Source organism: Schistocerca cancellata, chromosome 9 (assembly GCF_023864275.1).
Source record: "Schistocerca cancellata isolate TAMUIC-IGC-003103 chromosome 9, iqSchCanc2.1, whole genome shotgun sequence".
Taxonomy (NCBI): domain Eukaryota; kingdom Metazoa; phylum Arthropoda; class Insecta; order Orthoptera; family Acrididae; genus Schistocerca; species Schistocerca cancellata.
The window spans coordinates 68740471-68758996 of NC_064634.1; positions in this window are offsets into that span (position 1 = coordinate 68740471).

An 18526-nucleotide genomic window follows, 5' to 3' on the forward strand; every position below is an offset into this window, starting at 1 on the left:
TGAAGGACGCACTCAATGAGATGCAGTACATGGATACTGGGGAGGTTACTGATGCAGCAAGATGTTCTCATCTACATTTACATGGATACTCTGCAAATCACATTCAAGTGCCTGGCAGAGGGTTCATCGAACCACCTTCACAATTCTCTAATATTGCAATCTCGTATACCGTGAGGAAAGAACGAACACCTATATCCTTCCGTGCGAGCTCTGATTTGCCTTGTTTTATCATGGTGGTCGTTTCTCCCTACGTAGGTAGCCATCAACAAAATATTTTCGCATTCAGAGGAATAAGTTGGTGATTCGAATTTCGTGAGAACATTCCTCCGCTACGAAAAACGCCTCTGTTTCAGTGATGTCCATCCCAAATCCTATATCATTTCACTTACACTCTCTCCCCTATTTCACGATAATACAAATGTGCTGCCCTTCTTTGAACTTTTTCGATGTCCTCCGTCAACCCTGTCTGGTAAGGATCCCACATTGCGCAGTAGTATTCTAAAAGAGGACGGACAAGCGTAGTGTAGGCAGTGTCCTTAGAAGACCTGTTACATTTTATAAGTGGCCTGCCAATAAAACGCAGTCTTTGGTTAGCCTTCCCCACAACATTTACTGTGTGTTCCTTCCAGTTTAAGTTGTTCATAATTGTAATTCCTAGGTATTTAGTTGAATTTAATGCCTTTAGATTTGACTGACTTATCGTGTAACCGAAGTTAAACGAGTTCCTTTTAGCACTCATGTGGATGACGTCACACTTTTCGTTATTTGGTGTCAACTGCCAATTTTCGCACAGATATCTTTTCTAAATCTTTTGCAATTTGTTTTGATCTTCTGATGACTTTATTATGCGATAAACGACAGCGTCATCTGCAAACAACCTAAGACGGCTGCTCAGATTGTCTCCCAAATCATTTATATAGATAAGGAACAGTAAAGGGCCTATAACACTACCTTGGGGAACGCCAGAAATTACTTCTGTTTTACTCGATGACGTTCCGTCAATTGCTACGAATTGTGAGCTCTCTGACAGGAAATCACGAGTCCAGTCACATAACTGAGCACGCAATTCCACTACAAGCCGCTTGTGTGGTACACTGTTAAAAGCCTTCCGGAAATCCAGAAATACGGAATCAATTTGAAATCCCTTGTCAATAGCACTCAGTACTTCGTGCGAGTAAAGAACTAGTTGTGTTTCGTAAGAATGATGTTTTCTAAATTTTTGACTGTCTCTCAATAGACTGTTTTATTTGAGGTAATTCATAATGTTCGAACACAATTTATGTTCCAAAATCCTGCTGCATATCGACTTTAATGATAAGGGCCTGTAATTTAGTGGATTACTCCTACTACCTTTCATGAATATTGGTACGACCTGTGCAACTTTCCAGGCCTAGGGTACGTATCTTTTGTCGAGAGAACGGTTGTATATTATTTTTAGTATGGAGCTATTGCATTAACATACTCGGAAAGGAACCTAATTGGTATACATTCTGGAGCAGAAGACTTGCTTTTATTAAGTGGTTTGAGTTGCTTCACTACTCCGAGGATATTTACGTCTACGTTACTCATATTGGCAGCTTTTCTTTATTCGAATTATGGAATATTTACTTCGTTTTCCTTGGTAAAGGAATATCGGAAGGCTGTGTTTAGTAACTCTGCTTTGGCAGCACTGTCTTCGGTAGTACCTCCATTGCTATCGCGCATAGAAGGCATTGATTGTGTCTTGCTGCTAGCATACTTCACATACGACCAGAATCTCTTTGGATTTCCTGCCAGTTTTAGAGACATAGTTTCATTGCCGAAACTATTATAGGCATCATCTCGCACTGAAGTTCGCGCTAAATTTAGAATTTCTGTAAAAGACGGCCAATCTTGGAGATTTTGCGACCGTTTAAATTTGGCATTTTTTTTCGTTGTTTCTGCAACAGTGTTCAGACCCGTTTTGTGTACCAAGGAGGATCACCTCCATCGTTTTTAACTTATTTGGTATAAATCTCTCAATTGCTACCGACACTATTTCTTTGAATTCAAGCCACATCTGATCTACGCTTATATTGTTAATTTGGAAGGAGTGGAGATTGTCGCTCAAGAAGGCGTCAAGTAAACTTTTTTCTGCTTCTTTGGAGGATTTGGGAGTTTATAATATTCAATCTCGCTATGACAACCCTGAGTTCACTAATCCCTGAATCGGTTTTGATGCTCGTTATTAAATGGCTCTGAGCACTATGGGACTTAACATCTATGGTCATCAGTCCCCTAGAACTTACAACTACTTAAACCTAACTAACCCAAGGACATCACACAACACCCAGTCATCACGAGGCAGAGAATGCTCGTTATTAACTCAGGATTATTTGTTGCTAAGAAGTTAAGTGTGTTTTACAACCGTTTACTATTCGCGTGGGCTCAAGAACTAACTGCTCCAAATAATTTTCAGAGAATGCGTTTAGCACAATTTCGGATGATGTTTTATGCGTACCTCCGGAATTAAACACGTATTTTCGCCAACGTAACGAGAGTAAATTAAAGTCACCACCAACTATAATCGTATGAGTCGGGTACGTGTTTGAAATCATCCTTTCAGGAACTGTACCACCTGCCTTGGGAGGTCGGTAAAAGGATTCAATTATTATTTTATTCCGGTTGCCAACAATTTCTGCCGATACTAACTCACAGGAAGTATCTACTTCTATATCGTGACAAGATAAACTACTTCTAACAGCAACGAACACTCCACCGCCAACTGTGTTTAGCCTATCCTTTCCGAACATCGTTAGGTTCTTCGCAAAAATTTCGGCTTAACTTATCTCCGGCTTTAGCCAGCTCTCAGTGCCTATAACGATTTGAACATCAGTGCTTTCTATCAGCTCTTTGAGCTCTGGTACTTTTCCAACACAGCTACGACAATTTACAACTGTTATACCAGCCGGCCGCTTTGGCCGTGCGGTTCTACGCGCTTCAGTCTGGAACCGCGTGACCGGTACGGTCGCAGGTTCGAATCCTGCCTCGGGCATGGATGTGTGTGATGTCCTTAGGTTAGTTAGACTTAAGTAGTTCTAAGTTCTAGGGGACTGATGACCACAGATGTTAAGTCCCATAGTCCTCAGAGCCATTTGAACAACTGTTATACCGATGGTTCCTGTATCTATGTTCTTCCTGTGTTCGGCCTACACCCTTTGTGATTGAAGCCCTTTTTGTGTTTTTCCGAGACCCTCTAACCTAAAGAAAGGCTCCCAGTTCACGCCACACAGCCCCTGCGTAACCGCCTCCTACGTGTAGTGGACTCCTGACCTGTTCAGCGAAATCGCGAAATATGGGAGAGAGTGTCACAGAAATGATACAGGATTTGGGATGGACATCATTAAAAGAAAGAAGTTTTTCGTTGCGACAGAATCTTCTCACGAAATTCCAATCACCGACTTTCTCCTCTGAATGCGAAAATATTTTGTTGACACCGACTTACATACTACACAAAGCTAAAGTAAGGGAAATCAGAGCTCGTACGGAAAGATATAGGTGTTCATTCTTCCCACTCGCTCTACGAGTTTGGAATAATAGAGAATTGTGAAGGTGGTTCGATGAACCCTCTGGCAGGCACTTAAAAGTGATTTGCAGAGTATCCATGTAGTTGCAGATGTAGATGTAGATCCGAAGCGCAACCACCCTATGGTGCAAGTCGAAGAATCTGCAGCCTACACGGTCGCAGAACCGTCTGAGCCTCCGATTTAGACTCTCCACTCTTGTCTGTACCAGAGATCCGCAATCGGTCCTGTCCAGTATGCTGCAATTGGTGAGCTCTGCTTTCATCTCGCAAGCAAGACTAGCAGCCTTTACCACTTCAGCTAGCCGCTAGAAACCAGAGAGAATCTCTTCTGATCCAAAGTGACACACAGCATTGGTAGCGACGTGAGCCACCGCCTGCAGTTGGCTGCACCCTGTGCTCTTCATGGTATCCGGAAGGACCCGTTCCACGTCTGGAATGACTCCATCCGCTACGAACACGGAGTGCACATTAGTTTTCTTCCCCTTCGTGGCAGCCAAGTCCCTAAGCGGCCCCATAACGCGCCTAACTTTAGAGCTACCAGCTATCAATAATCACACCCTCTGTGATCTTGCAGGCTGAGACATCGAGACGTCGACCAGTATAGTGGTATCATGCGGGAATAGATGTCCTCAAAAATAGGCTTGTGGAGGCAAAACAATGGGAAATAATATGGTGTGTTGGAATCCTAAATAAAACCGACTTGAAACTTCCTGGCAGATTAAAACTGTGTGCCGGACCGGGACTCGAACTCGAGACCTTTGCCTTTCGCGGGCAAGTGCTCTACCAACTGAGCTATCCAAGCACGACTCACGCCCCGTCCTCACAGCTTTACTTCTGCCAGTACCTCGTCTCCTACCTTCCAAACTTTACAGAAGCTCTCCTGCGAACCTTGCAGAACTAGCACTCCTGGAAGAAAGGATATTGCGCAGACATGGCTTAGCCACAGCCTGAGGTATGTTTCCAGAATGAGATTTTCACTCTGCAGTGGAGTGTGCGCTGATATGAAACTTCCTGGCAGATTAAAACTGTGTGCCGGACCGAGACTCGAGCTCGGGACCTTTGCCTTTCGCGGGTAAGTGCTCTACCAACTGAGCTACCCAAGCACGACTCACGCCCCGTCCTCACAGCTTTACTTCTGCCAGTACCTCGTCCCCTACCTTCCAAACTTCACAGAAGCTCTTCTGCGAAACTTGCGGAACTAGCACTCCTGGAAGAAAGGATATTGCGGAGACATGGCTTAGCCACAGCCTGAGGTATGTTTCCAGAATGAGATTTTCACTCTACAGCGGCGTGTGCGCTGATATGAAACTTCCTGGCAGATTAAAACTGTGAGCCGGAGCGAGACTCGAACTCGACTCGGTCCGGCACACAGTTTTAATCTGCCAGGAAGTTTCATATCAGCGCTCACTCCGCTGCAGAGTGAAAATCTCATTCTAAAACGGACTTGCTTTCAGAAAAAAGTGTTGCATTACTTATTGAACGCTCCTCGTAACTATTGCACTGTTCTAGACGTGATACGACGTGTGGCCACGGCAAACGGGAGCGACGTCTGTGAGGTAGCCCGAGTCGGCCAGGCATTCACGGCAGACGTGGCGCGCCGTCACAGCTGCGAACAGCCCGTCATCCTTCTGCCTGCTTGCGAGGAGCCCAGGGTCGCGTGCGGGCGGAGTTCGTCACGAGAGTCGGGTACAATGGTAGATGACGCACGGCCCCGTCTGGCTGGAAGGTGCCCCACTTTTAACTGTAAAGAGACCACAGTGGCGGACACGCATGTCAAACGACACCACCTATATCTACATACCTAACGCGCAAGTCACTGTTACTGCAACGCGCAAGTCACTGTTACTGCAACGCGCAAGTCACTGTTACTGCAACGCGCAAGTCACTGTTACTGTATGGCGGAGGGCACATCGTGCCGATATCAGCGGTTTCCTTTCTTAATCCATTCGCCTAATGAGCTAGGGAAAATTACTGCCTATAGGCCTCTGTACGTGCCTTTAATCTTATTCTCGCGACCCACATGCGAGATATACGGCGGTAGAGGCTTACTTGTCGAACAGCGAGCTTCGAATACAATTTCTCCAAATTTACTCAACAGTGTTTCAAGGCAAATGTCTTTCTTCAAAGGATTCCTACATATGAAAATGCTCTGAGCATTTCCTTTACATCTTCGTATGAGCTATACGGACACGTTACAGTGCTAGCAGCGGGTCTCTGAGTTTCTTCCATGTCTGCCTGACAAGGACACCGAATACTGGAACAGTACCCTACAAATGTCCGCCCCGGTAGCTAAGTGGTCAGCGTGACAGACTGTCAGTCCTAAGGGCCCGGGTTCGATTCCCGGCTGGGTCGGAGATTTTCTCCGCTCAGGGACTGGGTGTTGTGTTGTCCTAATCATCATCATTTCATCCCCATTGACGCACAGGTCGCCGAAGTGGCGTCAAATCGAAAGACCTGCACCAGGCGAACGGTCTACCCGACGGGAGGCCCTAGCCACACGACATTTCCATTTACCCTACAAATGGTCGCACTGACGCCTTACAGGTAACTTCCTTTACAGATGCATCACACTTTCCCAGAAAGCTTCCAGCAAATGCATGTCTTCCATTCGCTTTCCCGAGTACTGCTTTTATGTGTTTGTCCCTTTATCATACACTACAGGCCATTAAAATTAATACACCAAGAAAAAATGCAGATGATAAACGGGTATTCATTGGAAAAATATAATATACTAGAGCTGACATGTGATTTGGGTGCATAGATCCTGAGAAATCAGTATTCAGAACAACCACCTCTGGACGTAATAACGGCCTTGATACGCCTGGGCATTGAGTGAAACAGAGCTTGGATGGCTGCCCAAGCAGCTTTAACACGACGCCACAGTTCATCAAGCGTAGTGACTGGCGTATTGTGACGAGCCAGTTGCTCGGCCACCATTGACCAGACGTTTTCAATTGGTGAGAGATCTGGAGAATGTGCTGGCCAGGGCAGCAGTCGAACATTTTCTGTATCCGGAAAGGCTCGTACAGGACCTGCAACATGCGGTCGTGCATTATCCTGCTGAAATGTAGGGTTTCGCAAGGATCGAATGAAGGTAGAGCCACGGGTCGTAACACATCTGAAATGTAACGTCCACTCTTCAAAGTGCCGTCAATGCGAACAAGAGGTGACCGAGACATGTAACCAATGGCACCCCATACCATCACACTCGGTGATACGCCAGTATGGCGATGACGAATACACGCTTCCAATGTGCGTTCACCGCGATGTCGCCAAACACGGATGCGACCATCATGATGCTGTAAACAGAACCTGGATTCATCCGAAAAAACGACGATTTGCCATTCGTGCACCCAGGTTCGTCGTTGAGTACACCATCGCAGGCGTTCCTGTCTGTGATCCAGCGTCAAGGGTAACCGCAGCCATGGTCTCCGAGCTGATAGTCCATGCTGCTGCATAAGTCGTCGAACTGTTCGTGCAGATGGTTGTTGTCTTGCAAACGTCCCCATCTGTTGACTCATGGATCGAGACGTGGCTGCACGATGCTTTACAGCCGTGCGGATAAGATGCCTGTCATCTCGACTGCTAGTGATACGAGGCCGTTGGGATCCAGCATGGCGTTCCGTTTTACCCTTCTGAACCCACCGATTCCATATTCTGCTAACAGTCATTGGATCTCGACCAACGCGAGCAGCAATGTCGCGATACGATAAAACGCAATCGCTATAGGCTACAATCCGACCTTAATCCAAGTCGGAAACGTGATGGTACGCATTTGTCCTCCTTACACGAGGCATCACAACAACGTTTCACCAGGCAACGCCTATCAACTGCTGTTTGTGTATGAGAAATCGGTTGGAAACTTTCCTCATGTCAGCACGTTGTAGGTGTCGCCAATGGCGCCATCCTTGTGTGAATGCTCTGAAAAGCTAATCATTTACATATCACAGCATCTTCTTCCTGTCGGTTAAATTTCTGTAGCACGTCATCTTCGTGCTGTCGTAATTTTAATGGCCAGTAGTGTATTATTTGTTATTATTAACTCCAAATACTCTGCCCAGCACGATAGTTAAATACCCAGAAGGGGACAAATAAAGGGAATGAAATTTCAGGAACTGAGAGGGTATATTATGCTTTTTCAGTTATTACGAAATCGTGTCAGATTTACGAAGGACTTGGCAGTAGGACCCGATTTATTAGCGTGACATTAGATCCCCTCTGGTCTGAATGCACTCATTGATTCGATTGGAAAGCATGTCATGTAGCAGTTGTATTCTCTTTTCAGGCGAGCAGGACCACAACTTTTTTGAAGCGTTCCTCGATATCATGGATACTGACGCTGGGTCGGAGTTGGCGTCCGAACTCGTCCCATACTTTATCGACTGGGCGGATCTGGAAATCTTGTTGGGCACGACAGTAGCTCATCATCACGCAGATAATTCATAGAGAGAAATGCCATATGTGGACGAGCATTGTCCTGTTGAAGAATGGCACCACAATACTGTTGCAGGAGAGGTAACACATGAGGAGGCAGGATGGCCTTGACGCGCCGTCGCAGTCCCTTTAGTCATTACCAGCTGTGACCTGAAATTGTACTCAGTGCCTCCCCACACCATTATACAGAGAGTAACACCACTGTGCCTCTCCAAACATTAAAAAAGTGGACTTCTTCCCAAGTGGCTGCTATACTCGCTGGGTAGTGCAGAACTGGGATCAATCGCTCAACAAAATGTGACGCCCTTCATCAGCAGTCCCTGCTTCCTGGTCACGACACCACTTCAAGTGCAGCCGTCTGTGTTGTGGTGTTAACTTCACTGTACAGATGTCACGGTAATTCCGAAGTCCAGTTGCAGATAGTCTTCGACCAAACGTGCAAATCTACACAGAGAGTTGCAGGAAATGCATCACTTGTTCTCAGATGGCAGGGTCAGGTGTGAACGGGTTACGATGTGCTTGGGATTCAAAGTGGCAGCGCTCCATTGTAGTGCTGAGACTTGGTCGACTGGAACCTTGACGACGGTTATGCCTGCCCTCACGTTCCCATGCAGTCCAGCATTGGACCACTGTCACATTCGAATGCCCCACAGATCTGAATATTGAACAAATCGACCAGCTCACCTGATTGTGGTCTGCAATCATGGCTTCTTCAGACTCTGATAGACACTGATAACACGTATAACATGAGAAACTCCGTGTCCTTCAGTGATAACATCTAACACTGTTCACGCCCCTTATATACCCTACCACCCCTAGTAACAACACAAATCATGAACTACACCATGCACTGTGACGGTAATTCTACCTGCCACAGAAAACTATCTCTAATCGTATACGTACGCGTTGACGGCGTGTACGTGTACGAAGTTAGATTGACCTCCAGCCCAGTTTCTCCAGGTGCTTCATTCTTTCTTTTTCTCAGGCAGTGTGGAAACTACGGTGAAGGAAGTGTATGCACCCCGGTGGTCCCGGTCGCCTACGGTGGACTGGAAGCTGAGCGGTGACCTCTCCAGTTGTCAGGATGCTAGGAAATGACTGTGGACACGTCAGAAACGCCAAAGAAACATTATTAATTCATGACACCTTTATTCCTGCCGAGTTCAATTTGGCCCGCATAACACAGGCTGGTTGAGCTTGGTGATATCAACGACCTTCCCTGAGTCCTCGCTGACTCGTAGCGATGACACCAGCTCTGGGCCGCAGCAGTCTTGCTAGTGCAGCGCCGCATGCTGTGACGTGGTGGTGGAATGCCCTTACTTCAGCGGCACGTGGCTGGCGGTGCCCAGCTGTCCGGCCGGCTCGGCGGCGGATAATAGGCCGCTGCATGTAGGAGGCTCCGGGTTGGAGTCCCGGCGCTGTTGGCACGAGAAGCATTCTCATAGTGCGGAGTGTACTCTATCCCACCCCGTCTTCTTCCCTGCTCCTCCTGGTGGCTCGTCCGCGGTGGATGGCCGGAACGGGCTGCAGTCCCCCAGCGTCGTCGGCTCACCCGGTTGTGACGGCGGATGCACAGAGCCCAGGCCCCGCACGATCTCGACGACGGCTCACTGATGTGGTCAGCATTGGCGGCGAGCGAGTCTGCCGTGATGTCTGCTAATCCTGGGTTTATGATTGACAGTGGCAGCAGAGAGGACCAGAGCTGGTACTGTCCCCTCACGTCTGCTGCTGGATGGGCTGCCCTTACTGCAACATCTCATTAATAAAGATTCACATGTCGATGACCAAGCTGAGCGCTGCGCAGCGACCCAGTACACATCTAACTGCAAGTCTAACTGCGAGTGCCTTGTTGCTATCAAAGCTGGCGTATTTAAAGGAAGCACGAGCGACGTCCTGACGTCATGCTCGTTTGTAATGAACGCATTCGTTCCACTTATACTGCTGACGTATCTGTCGTACTCGCCCCTTAGGTGTTCTTGTGACAGTGTTACGTGTTGTTACGGCAGACTTACGCAAAGTTATGATATGCAGTACAGCTGACGCTATACCTCTGTCTTACAGTCTACGAAAGTCTCCGTCTAACACAAACCCGCGTGCTAAGCAATTCTCTCTCGCCTGTTGTGTGTAACCACGCCACTGCCCCTGCACGACGTCACATTCCAATACATGTGCAATCTTCTTACCTCTTGGCTAACCTGCTGCCTCTGGCTCTTGGCAGAGGCAACGAAACTTTGACAATATTCCACGTTTCCAACTCTTTACTATTCCGTGACACTACACATCCCCCCCTTTAAGAAAATTCAATTCTGGACTTGCTGGTTGTGCACGCCATACTTCCTTATACCCTACAAGTATCTTACAACTACTCCCTCAACACTGTCAAATTTTTCTTATCCGCTAATAGTCTATTTACACTTAATACTGTTTCCATCTTATCATTGGTTATCTACTTATATTACGTTCCACTTTTCCCTATTCATCCCATAGATATTTGATGTACGGTTGTTATTTCAGAACGAGACACCTTTTTCCGTATAAAAAGTAAGTTGCACTAATTAACACTAAAACTAAGATTATGCTAGTCGTTGGCACACCAAATATAATTGTGTTTTGCTTACGTTCCTACCGATATTGCTGCACGTGCTGCAGTAGTTGATTAACTGAGATCTGCTCTCTTTCTGAGATAATCATGCTATCTAAAGATTGTAGCAATGTGTGATCCAAGGACTCGTTAAAAAAGTTAGGTTCTGGCGAGGCAATATGTGTGGTGGTTCCTCTGGATAATACAAGATAGGCTGTGTCACGCTAATCATTGTTGTACCCGTGAAAGTAGGTGGTAGGTGAAAATGCTGCCCCACTATTTCACATCCAGTGCCATTAATCAATAACCCACTGCCCTACAATTCAAGCGTTGATATATCTGTCAATCTATCATTTCTGTAACAAGTGGCAACTACGGTCTCTAATTCGAACACAGAGTAAATCCAATGTTCCCCAACTTTCTGAAATTTCGGTCTCGGAAGTAACAACTTCTTCTCGCATTCTAAGGTTCCCATATTCCCCAAGAACAACTGCATCTCACACGAATGATTGTGGATTGCCACCTCCTTTGCTGGACAAATAAAAACACTTCCCCTGAAACAGTCTGTCACGTCTTCCATAGACATTACCACACAAGCAGTCCTCCGTCTTGACACCAACAACACTTCCCGAGTTTGCGCTTGCACCCACTTCCCAAATGCACCTCATCTAATTGGATACGGGTGTACTGTATAACACTGGTACCGCGAATTGATACTCATCACTGGTATTTGCACTTCTACTTGTATACTCGCCTGATCCGTAATTACTCTCACTTTAGACATGTGACAGAGTAACGATAAATTTCGCTTCGCCTGAGGCACGACATGACGCACTCCTTCCGAGAATTCTTTCTGCGCTTTCAGCAACGCCTTCAGCATCTGATCTGGACCTAACAAAGTGGCACTCAATTGCCCATGCACTGCGTGATGCATAGCTTCATATAACGCTTCCAATTCGACACGCGCATCATCCACCCTGTCTGCTAATGCCCTCAATAAAGCTGCTACTTATATTTTCCCGTCTATTCGGCTCAATCTCGCCTGTATAGCCTCTGTATCCCCATTCAACAATTTCCTGGTATTTGCTGCATACCGTTCCAGGTCTGACGTTGCCAACTCCTGCACCTCCCCCACCATATTATTTAAGCTCCTTATATCTTCCTCGTCGCGGTTCCAAACACTGTTTTCAGCAATTTTCCCCCTGCAACCAACCACCATCGTTTCCTGCGAACGAGCGTTTGCGGGACCACTTCTGTTACTTGTTGCAGCTGCCTTCTCAGCTTTTCGTATGAGAGCTTCTATTCCTGATACTCGTTCCGTATGTCTTGAAACAACCCCTCCTTCTCCGTGGCCGCCTGTAGCGCCGTAAGCCCATCCTGTAGTGTCCGTACATCATTCCTCACTCCCCATATATTATATGTGAACACAATTGTCCACCTGCGGCTTGGCAATACCACATCTAATTGTCTTGCAAACAAAATTCCCTTATCTAGTGGTTGCACCCGCACCACCTCTCCTCTGCAACAGTGTAGCAGTACCAGACTGACGAGAAGTTTCCCGGGCCACATCCTGGCACGGCACCTGAAGGAAAAGGAAGCCATGTCCATCGCTCCCTTCCTTACCACGTCTAAGACACACAAATGGAAAGTAAAAACTACACATACCCTGTTACCTAATAACAATAAATACGACATGTTCCTCCCCGAGGACACTTAATCTACTTATCCCTAGACGTAAGTGCGTAAGGAACGTTCCTCTGCTGTTCTTTTAGCTTCGGTTCGAATGGCTCTGAGCACTATGGGACTTAACATCTATGGTCATCAGTCTCCTAGAACTTAGAACTACTTAAACCTAAGTAACCTAAGGACAGCACATAACACCCAGTCATCACGAGGCAGAGAAAATCCCTGACCTCGCCGGGAATCGAACCCGGGAACCCGGGCGTGGGAAGCGAGAACGCTACCGCACGACCACGAGCTGAGGACCTTAGCTTCGGTACCCTCACACCCTTTGTTACTGCTGGAGGAATCTGCGATAACGCATCCACTGCGCCCTTAAACGGCTTAATCCTACTCACATGAACTACTGACGACTTGGTTGGTAACTGCAACTTTACGTTCACTGGAGACACTATTTCATTTACCTGATACGGTCCAGAATATTTCGTCAAAAACTTCTTCGTTTTACCCTTCGGAACATAAGGATTAGCCAACAATACCCATTGACCAATTCTGTATTGCGGCAGTTTACCTGTTCTTTGCCCAATACTCTCTTGTTTCTCCAAAGCTTTAGTATTAGCACGCCATACCCTTTGCCAAATCTCTCTCAATTTCTTGTCGAAATTCTTCACTGACTCATCCTGTGAACCTACCTGATGTTTGAGCACATTAAATAGTGATGGCATTTTCCGACCATAAATTACCTCATACGGAGAGAGCCCCGTTCCTGTATGAACTTTCGCGTTATATGCGCTTGTCAACAGATTTAAATACACATCCCAATTCGTGTGTTCTGAATTTACGTAATGACTAATCATCTTAATTAACGTCCTATGAACCCGTTCTGTTCGTCCATTCGACTGAGGATGAAATGGGCTTGTCCGCAATTTCTTAACCTTCAATAAACGGCATAACTGCTTCATCAGCTCCGACATAAAGTTACTACCCTGATCTGTAATTATAGTATCAGGCACACCATACTTCAGCAACCAGTTATTTACTAAGGCTTGCGCAACAGTGCTTGCCTTCTGATCTGGAATCGCTACCATTACCAGGCATCGGGAAAAATGATCTAATATTGCTAATACATATCGATTACCCGCTTGGGTCTTGTTAAATGCTCAGCTTACGTCTAATCCCATGAATGCGAACGGACGATCCGCTTCAGATAGTCTCTGTAACTGAATTTTCTGATGACTTAAATCTGCTCTCTGCGCACACAGTATACAATTCTGCACATACTCCTCTACATCACTGCGACGTGTCTTCCACCAAAACCTTTCAGCTAACCGTCTATCAGTCGTTCTTTTACCATCATGACCCGACAATACATGGTCGTGCGCTTATTCCAACACTTCTTCCCTCAGCGACTCCGGTACTACGACGCGTAGTCCGCACTTCGTCTTCCTGCAAAGCAACCCATCCAGAATTTCAAACTGCGGTTGCGTTCGGAACAATTGACACTCTCTGTCAGTGGCTTGCACCTTTATTCACTCCTTCTCGCCGGCCTCTGGTGGCCGAGCGGTTCTAGGCACTTCAGTCTTGAACCGCGCGACCGCTACGGTTGCAGGTTCAAATCCTGTCTCGGGCATGGATGTGTGTGATGTCCTTAGGTTAGTTAGGTTTAAGTAGTTCTAAGTTCTAAGGGACTGATGACCTGAGATGTTAATTCCCATAGTGCTCAGAGCCAGCCACTCCTCACTTATGCCCACAACTTGTACAGTTGCTATTTTTCTACTAAGCGCATCTGCATTCGTATGTTTTACCCCTGGTTTGTGAATTACCTCCTAGTCAAATTCGCTTAGTTTCAGTGCCCATCTCGTTAAACGACTCGAAGGATCTTTCAACCCCAACAACCACTTCAATGCTGCGTGATCTGTAATCACCTTGAACTTACGCCCACATAAATAACAGCGAAAATACGAGATACCGTATATCACTGCTAACATTTCTATCTCTTTAGTTGAATAATTCTTCTCTGCCTTATTCAGTTGCCTGGAAGCATAAGCCACTGGATGTTCCTGTCCATTAACCCTCTGAGAAAGAATACAGCCTACAGCAATATTACTAGCATCACAAGATAGTATGAACTCTTGTTCGAAATCAGGAAGTATCAACATTGAGTCTGATGTTAGTATCTGTTTGAGCTTCTCGAATGCCTCCTGACACTGTGCTGTCAATTCAAACTTAACACCTTTCTTTAACAATCTCGTTAATGGATGTGAAATTTCCGCGAACCCCTTTACATATCGTCTGTAGTAATTACATGAACCGACATATTGCTGAACTTGTTTAGTGGTCTGTGGTACTGTAAAACCACGCACAGCAGACGTTAGGCGAGGATCCGTTCTTACCCCATCCTGACTGATAATATGCCCAAGATAATTCACTTGCGTCTGAGCAAACTGACATTTCTCGACATTAAGCATAAGATTTGCCGCTCTTAGCCTACTAAATACTTCGTTCAGTCATTCCACATGCTCTTCTATATTACGCGAAAAAGTAACAATATCATCGAGGTATACCATAGCAATCTTCGGTTTCAGTCCCCGAAGCACACCATCTAACAGACGCTGGAAAGTAGCAGGAGCGTTTTTCAACCCAAATGGCATTCTGCGATACTGAAGGTGACCAAGGCTTGTAAAGGCCGTCTTCGGTCTATCCTCAGGACTTACTTCTATCTGATGGCACCCACTCTTTAGATCTAGTGTCGAAAAATATTTACACCGACCTAGGTTGTCCAATGTTTCCGTGATGTTCGGTATTGGATACGCATCTGTTACAGTTCGTGCGTTCAAAAAACGATAGTCACAACAAAACCTATACTTTTTAGTACCGTCCAATGACTTCTTAGGAACTACCACTATGTTGGCAGACCACGGGCTTTCACTGTTCTCTATAATACCGACTCTTAGTTGTTGATTATTAAATTCTTCCACTAGTGGTTGTAGGTGTTTCGCTATCCTGTATGGTTTTCTATAGACAGGCGCACTATCGCCAGTCGATATACGGTGCTGTGTAATAGGAGTTGCTGGTAATGGACCTTCTGAATTAAACAAATCTAAATACTCTAATTACAAAGATTCCATAGCTTTTCGATCACCATTCTCCAAATGACGAATCTTATCACGTAGTACAGATGCCTTGACGGTTTTCTTGGCGTTATAAGCACCTTGGGATTCACCTATATCCTCATCGTCGAGTATTTCCAAACTTGCTGCCACTAAACCCTTTGGGAGATCCACTTCATCTGCCCCAAAATTATCTACACTGACCGGAATCACCAGTTCCCCATTTATATCCGTTACGCGCGCAACGCTTCTCCTAATAAAACAAAGCAATTCATCCAATGCTTCATTGCTCTGCATTCGCTCCACCACACATAGTCTCTGCTGTGGTACATAAGTACCTACTGACAACCAAACTAACTTCCCTGTACCCGAAGGCACTTTGAAATGCGTAATCATCGTTAATGCCCTTGTACGCGGTTCAATTGGTGACATCTTAGCAACGGATGCACCTCGCGACGTAGAAACATTTACAGCTGTGGTACCCATCGAAAACAAGTTTCCACTAAGTTCAACTGTACGCTGTGAAACACTAATTTTGGCATGATGTTTATCACGGAAGTTCAGTCAGAGAATCACAGAATTCCCTTGTCCCACAGTTGGCAACACTTCCATTTGCTCTCCGAACTCTACAGTTCCAATCTTAAAAACGAGCTGTGTTGTACCCAATGATTGCAACTCATTATTCCCTACTTCACGTAATCTATACCTAGGAGTACCTAGTCTTCTCCTACCCACGAGGTCTGGACTAGCAACAGATACATGTGCCCCTGTATCAATCAAAAACTTACATCTGTTATTCCTTACAACAGCCATCAAGCGACAATCCGTCTCTGTACTAGTTGTCACCGTACTTCTGCTTACCGGGAATGTCTTCCGACGGACGAAACACTCCCGTTCCCGTTTAACGCTTTTTCCTGTTTATTCCCGTTACCATTCTGCTTACTACGACACTCATTCCTCTTGTGACCGTAGCGTTTACAATCATAGCACTGCGGCTGTCTGCATTGAGCCTTCACGTGACCTTTCCTCCCACAACGGTAACAATTCCACTCCGACGCAAAGATGCGTTTATCATTGCGAACCCTTGTTGCAATGTCTGTCTCCTGCAGATACGTTGCAGCTAAATCCCCAGGGTTCTCCATCCTAACCCTACGAGAAGATTCTGCAGTAATTCCCCTGAGGAATACATCGAGGGCTCTGTTTTCTGCTCTCGTAGTAACACACGATCCGCATCAGGATTACCCTATAATTCATAGGCCTGCGAATTAATTTTCCGTATCCTATCTGAAAAAGACTCCACTGTCTCATTGACCTTCTGTGTCAAATTAGCTAACTTCACCCTAAAAATCTCGCACTATTCTGCTTACGATATCTTTGTCGTAACCCATCTGCCAATTCTTCAAACGTGCTCGCCTTACTTAGCGTCTCATGGTACATCACGAACGTCTTGGCTTCCTCTGCAAGTCGCAAATTTGACATACGTAACATAGTTACGTCCGACCAATTGCTGATTGCAGCTGTTGCCAAAACATCGTTAATGAACGCTGTGACATCCTCTGTTGTTTTACCCGAGAAAGGCGTGATCAGGTTAGCCACTGAAGGATATATTGCAAGGTGGACATTGCTACTGACTTGCACTCACTTGAACCCATTTGCGACTCTTGCGCCGAACGCAAGGTCTCCATTTGCGTCATTAATTCAACATGACGTAACTTATGCTGCACAATCTCTTCTAACAATTTTGAGACTTGCTCCATCAGAGCAGCTATACTCACTTCGGTTCTAACGGATCTTATTTCCGGCATGATTTGTGCAAATTACCAACAACGTACTCTATACTGAATTTACTCCTCAAAACAATAACTACACTAGCTACTCAACTCCTTTGGCTCAGTTGAGCACTACACACAAGAAGACAAACAAGACCCACAATGCACAACTAGACAAAATTAATTCTTCCGCCTTGTTATTGCCCAGCAACTCTCTCTACAATTGTACGCTGCGTGACCAAACCGTCTACAAATTGAACATTCTACTGGTACAAACTTCGTGCATGCCTCCCCATGCCTCGTTAAACTACACACAGTACATCTGACTGGTACGAAGTACGTTTCCCAACTGTTTCCCTTAAACTCAGATAAATCTACTGTTTCCGCAGGTCTCACAAAGTGCACTCCCAACAAAGAACGTGCATCCATAGTTATTAACAAAAGTCGCCTCGTGCACTTACCATAAGGCTACGTAGTTCTGACCGCAGCTCTGTGGTTTCAGTCCTGTAGTGGCGGTGTTGACGACTCCAGATACCAGATCTGCAGGCCAGTGCTGTAGTGGGCAGTTCGAACACTTTTGATACCAAATTCGTAGGCGGTTGGCGCGAGGACTTCTGACACCAAATCTGTAGGTGCCCCGGTGGTCCCGGTTGCCTATGGTGGACTGGAAGCCGAGCAATGACCTCTCCAGTTGTCAGGATGCTAGGAAATGACTGTGGACGCGTCAGAAACGCCAAAGAAACATTATTAATTCATGGCTCCTTTATTCCTGCCGAGTACAATGTGGCCCGCATAACACAGGCTGGCTGAGCTTCGTGATATCAACGACCTTCCCCGAATCCTCGCTGACTCGGAGCAATGACACCAACTCCAGACCGCACCAGTCTTGCTAGCGCAGCGCCGCGTGCTGTGACGTGGTGGTGGAATGCCCTTACTTCAGCCGCACTTGGCTGGCGGTGCCTAGCTGGCCGGCCGGCTCGGCGGCGGATAGCAGGCCGCTGCACGTAGGAGGCTCCGGGTTGGAGTCCCGGCGCTGGTTGCACGAGAAGCGTTCTCATAGTGCGGAGTGTACTCTATCCGACCCCGTCTTCTTCCCTGCTCCTCCCAGTGGCTCGTCTGCGGTGGACGGGCAGAACGGGCTGCAGTCCCCCAGCGTCGTCGGCTCATCCGGTTGTGACGGCGGATGCACAGGGCCTAGGCCTCGCACGATCTCGTCGACGGCTCACTGATGTGGTCAGCATTGGCGGCGAGCGAGTCCGCCGCGATGTCTGCTAATCCTGGGTTGATGATTGACAGTGGCAGCAGAGAGGACCAGAGCTGGTACTGTCCCCTCACGTCTGCTGCTGGATGGGCCGCCCTTATTGCAATATCTCCTTAATAAAGATTAACATGTCGATCACCGAGCTGA